This window comes from Apium graveolens, chromosome 3 (genome assembly GCF_009905375.1).
Source record: "Apium graveolens cultivar Ventura chromosome 3, ASM990537v1, whole genome shotgun sequence".
Taxonomy (NCBI): Eukaryota; Viridiplantae; Streptophyta; class Magnoliopsida; order Apiales; family Apiaceae; genus Apium; species Apium graveolens.
The window spans coordinates 226,249,376-226,262,901 of record NC_133649.1 but is presented as its reverse complement, the minus strand read 5'-3'; the positions used below and the strand labels follow the sequence as shown (position 1 = coordinate 226,262,901).

Here is a 13,526-nt window from a genome sequence, read left to right as displayed (position 1 = left end):
GCAATCAAGAATGCTCTTACCCAGTTTGCTCAGCAAACAGGAGAATCTCTGTGTGAGGCTTGGGATCGATATAAGGAGATGCTAAGGAAGTGCCCACACCATGGCATTCCTGATTGGATGATTATCAACTATTTCTACAATGGATTGGGTGCTATCTCTAGACCCATGCTTGATGTAGCATCAGGAGGAGCCTTGTGGGCTAAGAGCTACGATGAAGCTTATGAACTTATTGAACTGATGGCTGGTAATGAGTACCAGAATCCTTCCCAGAGACTGACTCAAGGAAAAGTCACATGAATTTTGGAGTTGGATGCAGCAACTGCTATCGCTGCCTAACTTAAGGCTTTGATGTTGAAGGTGTATACTTTGGCTAATTATGGAGTTAATCAAATCGTTAGTGTCTGCGAGCTTTGTGCTGGTGCCCATGAGACTGATCAGTGTGCAATTTCTAGTAAATCAGCTCAGTTTGTGAGCAACTTCCAGCAATCACAGCATCCAGTGCCAACCACCTATCATCCTAACAACCGCAATCATCCTAATTTCAGTTGGAGCAATGCTCAGAATGCAGTTTAATAGCCTTATCAGCAATATCCAGCTAAGCAATACAACCCCTGGTTTTCAGCAACCACAGTATGCACCTAGGCAGCAACTCCAGCTGCAAGAAGCCAATGAAAAATATGAATTAGAGAATTTGAAGCTTATGTGCAAGAGTCAAGCTATTTCTATAAAGACCTTGGAAAATCAAATTGGGAAAATTGCCAATGCCTTGATAAATCGTCAGCCTGGTACACTACCTGGTGACACTGAAGTGTCGGGAAAGAGGGAAGCTAAGGAGCGGGTAAAGGCAATCACTTTAAGGTCTGGAAAGGTTGTGAATCCCGAACAAACTCAAGTGTTGACTAAAGAAGCTGGGGCTAAGAAAGAAGTAGAAAAACAGGATGAAAAAGTGGAACCAAGGAATACTACTGTTGAGCACACTCCACCTGATGGTCATACAGGGGAGAAACAGATCTATCCTCCACCTCCTTTTTCTAAGCGACTATAGAATAAAAAGTTGGACAAACAATTTGAGAAGTTTTTGGAGGTGTTCAAGAAACTTCATATCAAAATATCTTTCGCTGAGGCTCTTGAGCAGATGCCTAGTTATGCAAAGTTTATGAAAGGTATTCTCTCTCGAAAAGTGAAGCTAGATGATTTAAAGACAGTCGCTCTTACGGAGGAATGCAGTGTTGTGCTGCAACAAAAGTTGCCTCCGAAGCTTAAAGATCTAGGCAGCTTCACTATTCCGTATACTATTAGAAAAGTGTCTTTTGACAGATGCTTATGCGACTTGGGAGCTAGCATCAATCTGATGCCTTTGTCAATCTTCAAGCAGTTAGACTTACCTGATCCAAAACTGACTTATATGACCTTGCAGTTGTCCGACCGTTGTATTACATATCCGCGAGGTATTGTGGAGGATGTCTTGGTCAAGATTGATAAACTCATCTTTCCTGCTGATTTCATAATTCTTGATTTCGAGGAGGATAAGAAGATTCCCATAATCTTGGGATGACCTTTCTTGGCGACTGGCCGAACCTTGATACATGTGCAGAATGGTAAGCTTACAATGCGAGTTCTGGATCAGGATGTTACTTTTAATGTGTTCAATGCTATGAAATTTCCTACGGATAATGAGGAGTGCTTAAAAGTGGAGTTGGTCGATTCAGTGGTTATATCGGAAATTGATCAATTGCTAAGGTCTGGTGCCTTAGAAAAAGCCTTGTTGGGGAATTTAGATAGTGAAGATGATAAAGGTGAAGAACAATTGCAATATTTAAATGCTTCTCCTTATAAAAGGAAGATAGATATGGCTTTTAAATCTCTTGGAATGGAGGAATTGAACAAAGCTCCTAAACGCCTCAAGCCATCAGCAATTGGATGGACTATAGCTGATATCAAGGGAATCAGCCCTTCTTACTACATGCATAAAATTCCGCTAGAGGAAGGTAGAAAGCCTACGGTCGAGCAGCAAAGAAGATTTAATCCAATCATGAAATAAGTAGTGAAGAAAGAAATTTTTAAGTGGCTAGATGCAGGGATCATCTGTCCTATATCTGAAAGTTTATGGTAAGCCCGATTCAATGTGTGCCAAAGAAAGGTGGTATTACTATGGTAGAAAATGAGAAAAATGAGCTTATTCCTACTAGAGAAGTCACGGGGTGGATAGTTTGCATAAATTATAGGAAGCTGAACAAAGCCACTAGAAATGATCACTTCCCTTTGCCCTTCATTGATCAGATGCTTGACAGGTTGGTCGGTCATGAGTACTATTGTCTACTGTATGGCTATTCACGTTACAATCACATTTGTATCGCTCCAGAAGATCAGGAGAAAACTACCTTCACTTGTCCATTTGGTACTTTCGCCTTCAAACGAGTTTTTTTGGTCTGTGTGGTGCACCATCCATATTTCACAGATGTATGATGGCCATCTTTTCTGACATGATTGGCCAGAATGTGGAGTGGATGACTTCCCAGTCTTTGGCGATTCTTTTGATGAATGCTTGCAAAATCTTGGACATGTTCTCGAGAGGTGTGTTGAGACCAATCTGGTTTTCAATTGGGAGAAATGTCACTTTATGGTGCCTCAGGGCATTATTCTTGGGCATAAGGTTTCTAGTAAGGGTCTTGAGGTGGATAAGGCCAAGGTGGGGGTCATTGAGAATCTTCCTCCACCAATTTCTGTTAAGGGAATTCGCAGTTTTCTTGGACATACGTGTTTGTACAGGCATTTCATCAAAGAGTTCTCTAAGATTTCGAAGCCATTGTGCAGTCTGCTAGAGAAAGATGTTCCTTTCAAGTTTGATGACGAGTGCCTTACAGCTTTTGAGATATTGAAGAAGAGTTTAATCACAACACCGGTCATAACTGCACCTGATTGAAATGAACCTTTTGAGATGATGTGCAATGCAAGTGACTTTGCAGTTAGAGAAGTTCTTGGGAAGAGGAAGAACAACATATTTTATATGGTCTACTATGCTAGTAAGACCCTAAATGGCGCTCAACTGAATTATACCACTACGGAGAAAGAACTTTTGACTATTGTCTATGGTTCTGAGAAATTTCGATCTTATCTACTTGGGACTAAAGTGACAGTTTTCACTGATCACGCGGCAATTCGATATCTCGTCTCAAAGAAGGACTCGAAGCCTAGATTAATTAGATGGGTTCTTTTGCTTCAAGAATTTGAACTAGAGATCAAGGATAAAAAGGGAACGGAAAATCAAGTTGTTGATCATCTCTCACGTTTAGAGAATCCTAATGCTACTTCATTGGATAAGACATTGATAATTGAATCTTTTCCCGATGAGCAGCTGTTTGGAGTGCAAGAAGAAGAATTATGGTTTGCAGACATTGTGAACTACCATGTGAGTAATATCGTGCCTCCCGATTTATCTTCTGCTCAACGGAAGAAGTTTCTGCATGACGTAAAGTGGTATATGTGGGATGAGCCATTTTGTTTTCGACAAGGAGCTGACCAAATCATCAGGAGATGCATTCCTTACAGAGAAACGGGGGGGGGGATCTTGCGAGATTGCCACTCAACGACTTATGGAGGACATTATGGTGGAGAAAAGACAGTGGCTCGTGTTCTTTAAGCATGTTTCTTTTGTCCAACCTTGTTTAAAGATGCTCATTAGTTTATTTTAAAATGTTATCGATGTCAACCTGTGGGTAATATGTCCAAAAGGGATGAGATGCCTCTTAATGTGCTTCTCGAGGTTGAGGTCTTTGATGTTTGGGGAATTGACTTCATGGGGCCATTTGTCTCATCTTGTAACAATCAGTATATCTTGTTGGCGGTTGATTACGTGTCGAAATGGGTTGAAGTTAAGCATTGCCAATGAACTATGCGAAAGTGGTGCTTAATTTTCTTCACAAGCAGATATTCACAAGGTTTGGAACTCCAAGAGTCATAATCAGTGACAAGGGGTCGCATTTTTGCAATCACAAGTTCACTACTATGATGAAAAGGTATATATGAATCATCGCATTGCTACGGCTTATCATCCTCAGAAAATGGTCAAGTTGAAGTATCTAACAGAGAGATCAAGCGCATTTTAGAGAAAGTGGTGTGTCCATCGAGGAAAGATTGGTCTTTAAAGCTTGATGAAGCTGTTTGGGCGTATAGAACATTATATAAGAGTCCATTGGGAATGTCCCCATTTCAGTTGGTTTATGGTAAGGGGTGTCATTTTCCTGTGGAGCTCTAACATAAGGCTTATTGGGCTTTGAAGTAATTGAATCTTGACTTGGATATGGCTGGGAAGAAGAGGATGCTTCAATTTAATGAACTCGACAAATTTCGACTTCAAGCTTATGAAAACAACAACATGTACAAGTAGAAAGTCAAGAGGTGGCACGATCGGGGTCTAGTGCTCAAGTCATTTGTGTCGGGGCAACAAGTTCTTTTATTCAACTCTCGTCTCCGTCTTTTTCCTGGAAAGTTGAAGTCAAGGTGGTCAGGGCCCTTCATAATCAAAATTGTGTTTTCATATGTAGCGGTGGAAATTTTTGAGAATGATCCGGGCCAAGCATTCAAGGTAAATGGTCAAAGGTTGAAGCATTATTATGGTGACACGGCAAACCGCGAGGTGGTTAGTGCCGTTTTATTGTCAATTTGATCTCGAAATTCTTTGTTGAGCTAGTGACGTAAAAGAAGTGCTTCTTGGGAGGCAACCCAAGCTTGTTGTACATTAGTAGGTAGAAGAAGCAAGAAGAAATTAGAAAAATACAAAAAAATCTGAAAAAGAAAAAAATTCAGGGCCAACTACAGAAGCTGGGCGCACCCTTGCTGGTCAAGCGCGCGGCCGCGCCATTTTTCCAGTAACCTAGCGCGCCCGCGCTCATGAAGCACGCAGCCGCGCCGGTTTTACAGAGAGTGAGCGCGCCCATGTTGTCATAGCGCGCGGCCGCGCCGGGTCCCTATTCGAAAAAAATATAAACAACAGATTTATAAGGTAATTTCGGGACTTTTAATCAAAAATCAACTCCATCCTGATTTTTACTCTTTCCTCATCCCATAATTCCATCTCCTAATCAATTCCATTATTCCCCCGATTCTCACAATCAATTCTCACTTCTATTCCTTATAGAATTCACACCTCTCCACCTATAAATACATACACTTATACACAACTTCTCCATCACATCACAAACTCTCAAACACAAATTCTCTCTATACACTTAAGCTTTTATTCTCTCTTCTGCAATCCCGATGGCTCCCAAGAGACAAAGAACACAAGTTGGAAGCAGAACCACCGATTCTTCATCTGCGGGTGGTGTGGGGCCCAGGTTTTCTACTACTGAGGCTGAGAAAGAGTATACGAGGCTTCTCTCAAAGCCTATTACTAAGGAGCGAGGTTTTCTGCCATCAGGGAAGGATGGTAAGCTGTTAGAGATGATTCTCGAGATGGGCTGGGTTCCTTTTTGTGAGGCACCCGCTGTTGTGCCCATGAGTGTTGTGCGGGAGTTCTATGTGAATGCCAAGGCGGAGAAGAATGGTTTCACGGTGGTGAGGGGGAGAACTGTAGAGTACAGTGCTGAAGCTACCAGGACGGTGATTGAGCAGCCCGTGAGGATGGTGGGTCAGGACATTTGGAACGATAAGACTCCGGAGGGCTTTGATTTAGATCTCATCATTGCTACTCTCTCGGTGCCTGATACTCATTGGAAGTTCAAGAGGGGCACTACTAATTACTCCACGTTCCCTGCTTCGTGCATGAACAGGTTTGCACGGGCTTGGAACTCATTTATTTGTGATAACATCATGCCATCTTCGCATGTGTATGAGATTACTATGGAGCGTGCTCGTCTGCTATGGGGTATTCTTCAGGGTGATTATATTGATTTGGGGATGGTGATATATCAGGGGATTTTGAGATTTTTGAGAGGAGGTACTATAGGTGCTATTCCGTATGTGTCCGTTGTGACGAAGTTGTGCGTGGCAGTTGGTGTTCATTGTCCCGCACATGAGCAGCTTTAGATTCCCAGTGCTCCTATCGATAGTTCTACACTGTTGAGCATGCAGGAGTGGTATGGAGGGAATCCCGATCCTAAGGGGCTTGGGTATTCATATGATCATCTTCCAGGTGGTGTGCCTATGGAAGCAGCTACGACGGAAGGTTCTCAGCATGCACGTCAAGCAGCTTGGAGAGCTCAGTATGGAGAGGAGGCTGGTTCGTCACAGCAGCAGCAACATGAGGCAGCAGGAGCAGAGATGGAAGTCGGTTTGAATTCGATGCAATATAGGCGTCTCGCGAGAAGGATGGATGCTATGCACAACATCCATTGTCGGTTTGCACACGATCTCACCCAGGCACTTGGGACAGCTTTTAGAGCCACCAGAGTTGACATCTAGTGGCCAGTATTTGGTCAGGACTCAGTGTATCCGCCTCTAGACACGCCTGACACTCCACCTGTTGAGGGTGAGGATTCTGATTCACAGTAGGTATGCCTAATTCCTTAATATTACCTTAATTGAGGACAGTGAATATTTTAAGTTTGGGGGTAGTAGTTGAAGAAATATGTTTTTGTTTGAGTCTCATATAGTTGCATATTTCATGATAGTTTAGTTCATATAGTTTACATATTTTGCCATACAGTTTTATTTTATTTTATTTTTATTTATGGTAATTTTATGATATTTTGTTCATGTAGTTTCATGCATTTGCATTATAACATGATCCCTTAGATAATTTTCCGATTAATTGGTGCATTGATGTGAGTGTAGTGAGGTCGTGTTTAGAGATGTTGAGTCTTATCGGATTGATTTACATGACTAGAGACACTTGTATTTCACTAAGTCTTATAGATTGCTAGAGTGCTAGAACATGGTCATGGTTTGTTTGTTTGTCAAGGTTTAATCGCTTGTTTATATTTAGAATTTAGGATATTCTCTTAATAATAAATGACATGGATATTTAGAATTTGGAGAAAATTGGATTTCATTGCTAGTTGTATGGCTAGGTGTTAAATGGCTAGTAGCCGGCTCATATTTATATGAGTAGTCTAGGGTTGAGCGAGATGGAGCGAAATGCACTCGTTCAGAAATTCGTTAAAAAAAAGAAAAAAAAAAGAAGAAAAAAGAAAAGAATAAGTGTTATGTTGTTAGGTCACACACACTGTAGAAGGGAGTTGAATACAGTGTTTAACACAATCAAATCGAATATAAAAACTTAAGTAACAGAAAACAGAATTTATTCAACACAATAAACTCTGTTACAATATGGAACTGTCCTCTCTCAGTGATGAACAAATTATCATGAGAGCTGCTAGAGTTACAAAGAATAATAACTTCGATAATCGTAACACTTATAGTGTAAACTCTATGCCTGTGTTTATATACTACACAGTTACAAGATAATCTTCTAATTGATATGGAATATAATTCTGCTTCCTAAAATATATCAACTAGTTATCTTTTCTTCCAAGTATTCTATTCTTCATAGAATTCCTTCTTCATGCACAATTCTTTCTGTCTTAGTCTCGATCTTCTTTCCTTTCAATCAGATGCCTGCCTTATCTGAAAGTCATCTTAAGTCCTGATATTATCTCCTGATAAATATCTTCTGAACCTTAAGTTCTGATAACTTAAGTTTTGATATCTTAAGTTCTGTCTTCAGTGTAAGTGTTGATTTCCAGTTAAGTACTGATTTGTCCTGTTATGTAAGATCTGAAAACTAAACACAAATCATATTACACATGACATTATCAAATATATCTAACAATCTCCCCCAACTTGTAAATTAGCATAATATACAAGTTCAACAGATATTTGATGATGTCAAAAATATTAAGTACAAATGCATGAGAATTTGACTAGATAACTACAACTTATAGTCCTTTCAGCTTTACCATCTTTAACTTTTGATAATCGCTTCAGTCTGTATAAACTTCAGAATTTAAGTAGTTGTAGATCTTTGACTTGGCTTCAACTTTCAATTTCTTCTGATCTCTTTGATATCAGGAGTTGTCCTGAGATAGTTCTTCAACAAACATCTCTCTGCATATTCAAGTTCATTGACCATCTTCCTTTTAGCATTAATCAATTCAGCTGTATCTTCTCCAGTTTGAAAAATAGCTGCTCTGAGATCATTTATCTTAGCTTTTCTTGTCTCCTGATCTAGTCTAATCAGATATGCCTTGTCAGACTCTATATTGAATTACATAGCCTTATAACCCAGAAAAGTAGTTATAATCCTAGTAGAGTTAGGCTTCATATCGACAATATCACCCTTGTGATCTCTGTATTTGGGACAGTATGTGCTGTCAGACTTTACAGAATAAAGCTTCTTCTGTCTTTGAATTTGAGACTTTAAATATCCTACAGCACTATCTGTTAATCTGTCTTTCACTTGAAGTAGGAATAAAACATGTTCCAGTTCTTCAAAATACTTCAGTGGTATAACATTTTTCTTAATCTGGTATACCCTTCCATATGTCATAAAATATAACAAGATATGTTCTTTCAAGAAGGTATGGTAAACCATTTGTATTGATTCAAGTCGATTCAATCTTTCAGGAGTTGCTCCAACACCTGGTTCACTTAAGGAAGTTGGATCATTGGTAGTGTTATGTACTCTTCTTTCATCAGAACTACCCAACCCAGATTTATCTTTTTCTTCCTTTCCTGTAACAACTCTTGCTTCAAAACCACTTGTTGCAGTCTTCAAAGATTGAGTATGTTTAGCTTTGGTGAATCCTGGTAGGAGTATCTTTGAAAGTTTAAATGAATAATATCAGAGGTTTCCTTTTCCTTATCTTCTGATATCAAGCCAACTTGAGCTATGTCAGAGGTTGCTTGCTTCACTGTCATATCAGAAATTACTAAATCTTGACTCTGAACAACATGAGCCATGTCAGAGGTTGTTTGAAAAATCTTCTTTGAAATTAGAGTAAGACTAGTATCTTCTTCATCATTAGTTATTTCTTCATCCATGACTGGCATATAAACCTTTACAGGTTCATCAACCTTTTCTTTATCCTTGGACCTTGGATCAATTTCCATTTGTGATTTGGCCTTGGTTGCCTCAGAACTTGTTCTTTCCTTTATCACAATACCCTTAGACTTTGAAAATTTCTTTTCAACAATAGAAGCTTCAGATTTTGTCTTGACACCTTCTGCTTTGAGTCTAGCTTCTTCTTCCTTTTAACTCTCAAAGTCCATTCCTGGATTTTCTTTAAGAAATAACTGCTTTGAAATTTCTTCATCAAGTTCTAGATATCCACCAGAACTTATCATTTTACCAGTATCAGAACTTGTTCCTTGACTTGTAATTCTAGCTTTACTTGACGAAAGTCCTTTTCCTTGACCTTGACCTCTACCCTTATTAGAGTTTCCCTGGTCATCATTTCCATCATCATTTCCTTTCAGTGTCTGAATAGATTTGCATTTGGACTTAATCATGTTCTCCCCCTTTTTAACATCAGCAGGTAATAGAAGAGAGACAAGCAATTCCACTGAGGATTGGATCTCATTGAGTTGACTTTGGTGAGAAGCTTGATTCTTCATAATTTCTTCAATTTGAGCTTGTTGCTTCTCCTGAGTTTTCTCAATGTAGGCAACTCTGTCAAAGGCTGGCTTGAAAAATCTGTTCTTTTCAAGTTTCACATTCATATCTTGATGAATTAGAGCTTCCTGAATTTTGTTCACCTTGTCATGAGTTATTGAGTGTTGACCTTAAAGGTGCCTTGTACTCAATGCAGTAACTATCAGCTGCGCCTTGAAATCATCATTTATCAGCATTTCATCAGCTTTTGCAAGATGCTCAGCAAGAATCTTTTCAGAAGGAACAAAACTAACTGAGTTCCATTCTTTAGTCCACTCCCTTCCTCTAGGAGTTTCACTCCAAGGTACTGATGCTTCCCCTGTAACAAACTTCTTGACTAAATCAGCTTTATGAATAGTTTGTTGAGGTGCATGTCCTGATGGACCAGCTGCATCAGCATCTAAATTACCAGTAGTTTCTTCATTAGCAGCATCAGAACTTGTAGATCCTGCAGTATCACCATCCTCTGATAAAATAGCAGTATGTGAGGCTATAGAGGCTTCAACATTTTCCTCTAAATTCTGATCTGCATCCAGGTTCTGATCAACATTCAAAAGTGATGTTGTTGGTGGAGTGAGTTGAATTGGTGAAGCTTCCAAGTACAAAACCTCAGGCACAATCAGGTTATGAATATCAATTTCAGCACCTGTGCCTGGTTTTTCAGTATGTACTGGATAAACTATAGGTGACATATAAGGTGTAGGTATTTTAGCTTGAGCAGTTTCATGTTGTGCAGAAGGAAGTAATTCAATAACAACTGGTTCTGTTGAGATCAGAGATTCCTGATCCCCTTCCTTAGCTGCTTCCACTACATCTTCTGAATCTGACTCAACTATGTCCCTATGACCTCTCTGTTTCTTTAATTTCCTCAAACTGGAGACGCTATAGGAGCTTTATCATCAGAATTTAATTTTCTAAGCCTTTTGAGGGGCCTAGAACTCCCATTTTCAGTATCTTTCTGAGAAGAAACCTTCTCAGCTTCTACAATAACAGGTCCTGATATTGGAACCTGTTCCTTAGCATCTAATTCATCTCACAGAATAAATCTCCTTCTCTTCGGTTGAGTCTGAGGTACTTTCTTAGTCCTCTTAGGTTTGGAAGATGAAGGCTGCTCTGTAGGATCAGAAGGTTGAGGTGTTTGTGTAGAAGTGGTAGGTGCTGATGGATGAGGTTCTGATGGTTGGACATCAGGATATACTTCAGTATATTTAACCGGATCATAGGTTATTAAGGCTTGTTTGACAGATAAAGGGACTAGGAGGGGTCTTAACACAACCTTCTTATTATCAGTAGATAATAAGTCATTAAAAGCTCTTTTAGCTAGTCTGAATGGTGAAATTAATTTACTAGCAGATTGGGGCTTATCATCACAACAAAAACTATAGATAAGCTGACATAATCTAGCAAAATAAACAGTATTTCTATCTTCTGTCATTCTATCCCCAATAAAACCTAAGACAACACTTGCATAATCAAAATCAGTTTGATTAATGAGAGCATACCCGATTTGTTGGCTGAATATGGGGATTGCATCAAAATTAGAGCATTTGTTTGTAAAAGCCTTGGTTATGCAGTCAAAGAAGAAACTCTATTCCCTCCTTATGAAAGATCTCTTTAACTGACCCAGCTTTGCCAATGTCCTCTCATACCCCAGACTGGCCATCATGTTTTGAAGAACTGGCTCTTCAACAGTAGAATAAACACAGTTCTCAGGCAGCTGTAGTGCTAGTCGGACCGTAGCCACTATCACAACATGCTCATCCTCCCCTGATGAAAAAATAATACTTAGGGACCCATGAGCACCACCATCATCATATACTCCACTTCTCCAGAACTCCAGCACTTGAGTACTAGAGACTACATCAGGTGCGGTTAGAGCGTACCCAATATCAGAACTAGCAAGAAAGTCCTGAATGAAATGAAGTTCTGATGGGGCTTCTGACTTGCTAAGAATAGCGGAGAAGTTATTAGGAACAAACTTAGCTCCATAAAAAATTATATCTTTTGGTGCCATCTCTATAAAAAATAAGTGAATAAGAGAATGTTTGCAAAGTGTTTGTAAAAAGTCCTGAGAGAAAAGCGACTTCAGAAAATAAAAGAGAAAGAGAGAGAGAGAGAGAGATAGAAAAAGAGATTTAGAATAGAAAAGTAAGTAAAAGATTAGAAAATCTTTTATCTCTCATATATATACTCTCTCCACTCAACAGTCATATTTTTGAAGCATGGGATACACTTTACACCTGGCACCAATTGAACAGTCAGTAAACGGTTAGAATGAGAGTTAATGGGCACGTAAAATAAGCAATAATTATCGTGCACATGCAGTTTTTCAGGACATCCACATTAACCACTAACCCACAATGATTATGACTGTTTTATCTCACATTAACCAATATTCTGTAAAAATATTATCGTTCAAGTAATGACCAAAAATAAACCAAGTAAATAAATACTGTCACGTCAGCATCAAAACTTGATTATTATCAGGATTTAAAAGTCATCAGAATATGGCTCCTTAACTTGAAAACTGAATGTGTATTCCTGCAATTCTTCACACAAATACTGATATGGTTTCATCAGAACTTCCATCAGAACTTGTCCTCAGAATTTATGCAATCTGACACATAAACTGTTCATCTAAAATAATATTGATCACCACAGTAATTTTCATTATTCATATGGAGTGTATGTGTGTGCATTAAGCTAAATATCAGACAAAGAGTAAAGTCTTATTCACTTCAGTACATCTTAGAAATAAGGCATAACTAAGAACTTTACTTAAAATCTGTCATTATTCTAAAGTCTATTTTAGAATGAGTTCATGCATTAGTCCACCTCAACTATTTTGTGCACATTTTATGCATCTTTTGAAATTCTATTTTACAGTGGCTTCTCAGTGTAAGTGAGTCACGACTGCTTATCAGAATTTATGCTGTTATCAAAGTATTTTTCCAGTAATCATAGAGTGTGAAAAGTCACCAAGAAAATTTTATTTTTCTTTTCTAATGCATATTACTTAATACCAGCAATGCACTTGGGTCTTCCCTTCCACATTTTAACTCTAGATCTCAAAGGAGTACCTGATTTTTATTTCTTTTCTTTTTTTTTTCTTTTGATAAGTGAGGCTTATCAGCACTTAGTACATTCACCAAATTTACTAACATCAGAACTTAACAAATAAGAAGCACTATTCTAGTTTTTGACATAGTAATAAGATACGCAAAGTAAACTTAACTAATCTCAATATCAAAATTTGCTTGTGTTAAAAGATTTCCACATAAATAATTACTTCAAACATGGGATCTTTAGTAAATTAAAGATTACTAGGTCAGCATCTAGCACAGTTATCCTCATTGGATTGAATAGTCACAGAAATATTCATATCACTATCAGAGTTTAGAAACTCACATCAGACAACAATCAGCACTTAAGTAATTTTCAACTTAAGCACAGAATACACAAAGATAGTAATATCTGTAAATACTGATCATAAAGTCTGATGTATCAGAATATAAACTAAGCAGATTTAGAGAAAGAACCTGAAACCATTCCAAGTTCATTTACCAATCTTGTAAAAGTAGCTTCATATAATGGTTTTGTGAAGATATCTGCTAGTTGATGATCTGTGGGAACAAAATGCAATTCCACTGTACCTTCATCCACATGTTCCCTTATGAAGTGGTACCTAATGCTGATGTGCTTTGTCATTGAGTGCTGAACTAGATTACCTGTCATAGCAATAGCACTTTGATTATCACAGTAAATAGGGATTTTAGAAAATTCTAACTTATAATCCAGTAACTGATTCTTCATCCAAAGAATCTATGTACAACAGCTTCCTACAGCAATGTATTCTGCTTCTGCAGTTGATGTGGAAATTGACTTCTGTTTCTTGCTGAACCAAGAAACCAATCTGCCTCCAAGAAATTGGCAG

General features: G+C 38.5%; 1 non-coding gene across 1 annotated transcript; it reads right to left on the bottom strand.

Annotated features, from left to right (window-relative positions):
* Positions 1-107, bottom strand: LOC141716456 (small nucleolar RNA R71). The gene has a single exon (XR_012573166.1). It is a non-coding gene; the product is annotated as a small nucleolar RNA R71 (small nucleolar RNA).
* Positions 108-13,526: the final 13,419 nt, after the last annotated feature.